This window comes from Tripterygium wilfordii, chromosome 11, assembly GCF_013401445.1.
Source record: "Tripterygium wilfordii isolate XIE 37 chromosome 11, ASM1340144v1, whole genome shotgun sequence".
Classification (NCBI taxonomy): domain Eukaryota; kingdom Viridiplantae; phylum Streptophyta; class Magnoliopsida; order Celastrales; family Celastraceae; genus Tripterygium; species Tripterygium wilfordii.
Genome location: NC_052242.1, coordinates 3,779,582 through 3,785,304, shown reverse-complemented (window position 1 = coordinate 3,785,304; position 5,723 = coordinate 3,779,582). Strand labels below are relative to the sequence as shown.

The window sequence follows — 5,723 nt, the reverse complement described above, 5'->3', positions numbered from 1 at the left end:
GATCTATACAGATAGTACAGTTATTTAAACAAAGAGTTTAGATAATCGATACAGGTAAGGCATTCTATGCAACATGAACACACACAATCATGGAAGCGTTTAACTGGTGCCCTTTGAGAAGAGATAGTTGAGAAGAGGGGAGAGGTTAGATAATTGCAGAAGAGACCCATTCCAATAAAACAACAAATACACATATTGTTACTTCTTTAAGATCCACAAGTGGCTAAGAAAACGTGGAACAAAATTTTAAGCTATGGCGTGCCGTGTTCAATACCCATTATGGTCACTCTACACCAGTAATACAATTTGTATGCAACTTCAGAAAAACACGTGAAATTTCAAGCTGAAAAGTGTATTGTTGCTCTTGGACTTTCTGTTTTGGGATTTGTTTCATCCTTTTATGGTGAGCAAGAAACAAAATCACAATCGAGAAACAGATGTCTCAACTCTCAACCTGCCAATCCTCCAATCCCCACTGCTGGAAACGTTTGAATGTAAACATATAGACATAAGGTAGTCCTTCTCTAGCTAATAAAATAATAAATTTAACTATCACATCATATCATATTCTATTATATAAAACAGAGGTTTGAAGATGTCTTCCCCGTGAATTACGGAGAAGACCAACAAATAAATAGTAAAAAATGTTAACCCGTTAATTACGGAAAACAACAAGCGAAGATGAAATTTACTGATCAAAAATTGAAAATAAAATCAAGCTCGTCTGGAATTATTGTTTTCGACTTTTCGTGAGATTCATTCCTCCTGTTTATCGCTTAGCACCTCTTCTTATCCCTACCGTTGACAACAGCTGTTGAGAATTGTTTGATTGATGAACCTGAATAGTCATTGAATAGCAGATTTCTCGACGCTTCGGAATTGTAGTTTTCTTGAATCCGGTGCACGAATTTGCAGAGGGATTGTGCTCTTCCCCACGCAAATATATCTGCGGAATTCTTCTTCTTACTTTTTCAATGATCTTTCTTCAAGTTCTCTTATCTCTCTTTTGCCGACTCTCTGTCTTCACTCGCCATCGTTTCCCAGCCGAACTTCGAACAAAAGTGCCATATCCGCCGCTCTGAAATCTAAAAAGAATCACAAATACCTTTTGAGCTTGAACTTTCAGGTAATAATTTCATATTTATTATTTTTAAAAATTAATATGTTTCTGATGTGATTTTTGCCGTATTGAGGATGGAGTTTGATTGTATAAAACAAATGAACATGTTTGAATTGTGTGGTTTAAGCGATAATTTCGTCGTCAATGTTTGAGGATTAGTTTGACGCACTTATTTCTATGTGCTTAGTGGTTTATGGTTTGTGCAGGAGTTGCTTTAGTTGGAAGGAGCTGTCAAGCTTTTGCAGGATATGTACCCTCAAGGGGTGACAGTGATGGCCTGAACTAAAATATGCGCATAACATTCTTCTGATTCTCTGATCCAATTTTGAATAAAGTTGTTTTCAAACTCTTGTAGTTGGATGTTAATCTTATCAATTATCATAGTTGGATTTTTGAGTCTTGGATTCTGATTTCTGAGGTTGTGGAGTTCATGCTTTTACACATTGTGGGGGTGGTGTGGTTATTTACTACTTCTCCATTACGCGGATCGTGTTAGGTGCAAATTTATTTGAACTTCTCATCTTCTGCGTTGGATTAATGGGTAGAATTTGTGAATGCAGGTTCCAATATATCTTGACATTGAACATTCAGCACAGGTTGATGTGGCAAGATCAGAAAAAGTTATAAATGCAGATATGAAACCGGAGTTCCTAGGAAAAAAAAAAGCTTGCTTTTCTTAATTGGGTTCAAATGCTTTTCATGACAAGGATTGTTCACCAGGTGAATGTCAAATTGCATTAGATTAATTATAAATGTATCAAGTGGTAATTGTTGAATGTTCATCTATGTAGCCCAATGAAAACTGTTTATATTCATACGTTGTGGCGTATATACAATGTCCTCTATCAATTCTTTAATGCTTTAATTCATTTATTATTCTTATACATGGTTCCACCTGCATGATACTGTTAAATTTTGTGTGTGTTTTTTGTCAGGTCAATTTAGAATGCCTTGGACAAGTTGTTCTTAACACAAATGGTTTGTTTTAGCCTGATAGTTATTGGAACAGATTCAGACACAACCATGATAGATGGTTTAGGTGTAGCTGGCTGGGGAGTTGTTGCGTGGAAGCAGAAGCTACAATGCTTGGCCAGGTAAACGCATTTGCTCTTTTTTTTTTCTTTTGGTTAAGTAAAATGCATTTGCTCTTTTGTTTTGTTGTTGCATGTTTATGACCATGTCCTTTAATTAACACCAAGAAGCTGCACGATATGGCTATAGAGATGGCCTCCAAAAAATTATTACACATGCTAGGACACCATGGGTCAAAAGTCTTTCTGGATAAATGCCTATAATTCCTGCATGGAGAACGTAAGATTCATCTCCGACATGGATGTATATAAGGGGTTTTATGTGTTGAAACAAATATGAATAATGCTTACTCACACACAGAAAACATTTTATTGTGAGGTCTTGGAATTTCTCTTTCTACAATTCCCTGGTTTTTGTAGCTTAGAAATTATGCATCTCCCTTGGTCATTTTATTGTGTGGAAACACAAGAGCAACAGACTTACAATACATTACTCAATTATCACGATGTTAGACAATTTAGGAGCATGGGGTACCTGAGACTTTTGAAATAGTGGTAGCTTTGATGCAGAAGGTATATTTTCAATTGCTGAACTTTATCCCTGCTTCTGCTTTGGTCAATGTGTAACTCTCACTATACATTTTGAGATACACATGCAACACTTTTGCAACTTAACTTCTGTCACTCTTAATTTTAGAAGTTAAAAGTTGAATTCTATGGATTTTGTAGACACCAATCTGTTAGGACCTTGGGCTTAATACAAGAGGGGGTGAATTGTATAAAGTAAGTCTTTTTAAAACTCTTTTTGGTTCCTGTGATTGCTAGACCAGGTTTTCTTTTGGAAACTAATTGATTAAGTCTAGAATTAGAATAGAATTCAACAAACAAGATACTAAAATTATTCTAACAGAGAATATTCAAATAATGTTCACACAATTTGATCAAACAAGTAAGCATAGGAAGAGGAGAGCAAGGACAGATAATAAAACACAATCAAACAATGTAAAGACCGTAAAAGTAAGGGTAGAGAGAGTGCAAACGATTTTAGAGTGGTTCAGCCAGAAATGGACCTACTCCACTACTCAAGGCTCCTCCTTGAGATTTGAAAATCCACTATGACAACTTGTTGATGCAGAGACAAGCCCACCTCTTTACACAGCTGGTTTTGGCTCAAGTACCAGCCACACTTTTACAAATATGTATTTTTGATATGGCTAGAGGTTTAGAAACTAAATTTTGAGTATAAAGAACCTCTAACAAAGAGTAGGAAATAGTAGGCTAGAGATATGTATAACAAGAATTGCTTGGAGGCTCGTATGAAGTTTCTCTGTATTCTTTTAGGCAGCCTTTGAGAAGATTATATAGGACTAGGGTTTCTCTCTTGACCGTTTGAATCATGTCCTTGATTGTTGGAGTTGAATCATCCTAATTTATCTCCATTCCCTTCCTATCATCTTCTTTCCTTTCTTTTCTTCAAGGAATCAGATTTTCTTTCTTTACTTGTCTTCCAAGAATCTTCTTTCCTTTTCTTCTAGGAAATCATCTTTGATTTACAATTTCTTCTTTGACTTCCAGAAAATATTTCTTTTGATTGCTCAATCAGCTCATATCTTCCAATTTGCTTTGATATTGCCATAATCAGTGTTTCCAGCTTTACTGTGATTCTTATTGCCATAATCAATTTTTCCAGCTTTCACACTTCTAAAATCTACACCAATTTCGTGGCCTATTACTTGAGCCTAGTCAGTAAGTGTTGAAGTCAGCAAAGATCTTCCACATCATGTGCTGTCATAGTAGATTTATATAGTCCTGAAACTGGACAGCTTGTAAGCTTATAAATAAGCTTCATGTCTTTGATAAAAGTTAGTCAAAACTATGAATGGAGTATGCAGGGAAGCATTTGGCATTATGAAGACATAATAAACTTAAATCATATAGCATTAACAACCCTAGAAATTGTATCATAGATACATACTAAGCACAACAAACATAACAAGCATATTTTGTATCAAAACATACCTGAACACAATCCTCACACAGTCTACTGAAAATGAAGAGTGGCTATGTGAGGTGTCATTTTGTCAAGTGTTTGCGACACAATAGTTTTGGTTGTAAATTACTACCAAAGGAATGTTATGAAAGGGATGCTGTAAATTTGATTTTGACAGAAATAAGCTAATTAGCTATGGCATCCCATTATCTGTTTTAGTGCGACTTTTCTTTAAGCGAACAATCTATTTCTTCCAAAATATTGGAAAGCTAAAACTTGGTCTTTGTCAATAATAGCCTTTTGTAATACCTCTATTTACAGGAACAACACGCTATGCTCAAGAATGAAACTATGTTCAGACAAGTAAACTATATATTTATTGACACAAATATGGTTTAAAGGTATGTAGAATGGTTTAAGGAATTGCTATTGATAAGTTTTTTAAAAACTCATTGAAGGAAGGATGGGACTGAATTCTTGGGCTCGCCTCAATAAATCAATATGAGAGGTTCTGATGAGTTAATCTGCCTAAGAGAAACCTGTTGTTACAGGCAAACCAAGGGCACACATTAACTACCTAAATATTACCAAGTACGCTCTAGATTTGGGACCTCAAATAGTGCGTTGTAGGATATGTGTTTAATCTGAGTAGATATAACGTTGTATTCATTAATGGGTTTGGTTCTATTTCATTTGAATTGACGCAGAAATGATTTGGGGCCTTGAACGGTGCATCACAGTGCCTTATTGGAGGCATTAGCAGAAGAATTGCCTTTCGACACTTCGACACAATCCTGTTCTCATGGAAGATCACTGGGATTGAGACTAATTCAAAACAAGTTCTTTGATCGCTTCAATTAACATGGAAGATGGAACTACTATCAAAACTAAGGTAAGCCCATATTTTGGTTTGTGGAAAAATTTCAGATTTCATAGATCAGTTGGACACAATGTTGATGCAAGACAAATTCAAAGAGTTGGAAAATACAAGTTAAAATGCTAATTACTAACTGTTGAAATCCTATTAGGAATACAAAAGGGTAATGCCCTCAGACTACACTGTGGTTGTACAAGGTGAGTGCCCCTACACTTGCAATTGTGTAGTTATGTGAACAATGCATTCCTTGCAATAATTTATGTCTTTGATATTCTACACATTGTTTGCTGAAGCGATATCGATATTTAGTCTTGGTGATTTATTGTTCCAATCTCATTTTCAAGTTTTAGCCCCTCAAGCCCTCATGCAAAGGTGCATTCACACCATATAAACAATGAGCTGAAGATGCTGCAGAGATTTGGCTCAGGAATTCAGGATGATGTGCAAGCCCTCTTTGCTTTGAAGTGTTTGTTATTAAATATGAAGCTTGCATCAAGACTGAAATTTTTTTTTCCAAGGATGTTCAACATGATAGACCTGAGGTTAATGTAGACTAATTAGATTGCAATTTTGTTTTGGTTAATTATTCTACTTGGCATTTGCTTTAATGTTTCTAGGTTTTGAATAAAGAAATTGATGAATCCCAGTTTATTTTTGTTTGGATAGAATGTGAGTTTATAATGATAACTCTTAACTTATTTTCCA

General features: G+C 35.3%; 1 long non-coding RNA gene across 7 annotated transcripts; it reads left to right on the top strand.

Annotated features, from left to right (window-relative positions):
* Positions 1–710: 710 nt before the first annotated feature.
* Positions 711–5,723, top strand: LOC120009291. 7 transcript variants are annotated; one of them, XR_005470673.1, is made up of 9 exons: positions 711–1,126; positions 1,327–1,840; positions 2,056–2,214; positions 2,881–2,934; positions 4,463–4,504; positions 4,600–4,732; positions 4,849–5,033; positions 5,170–5,215; positions 5,363–5,723. It is a non-coding gene; the product is annotated as an uncharacterized LOC120009291 (long non-coding RNA). The 7 variants fall into 7 exon arrangements; XR_005470675.1 differs by lacking the exon at positions 2,881–2,934; XR_005470674.1 differs by lacking the exon at positions 4,463–4,504.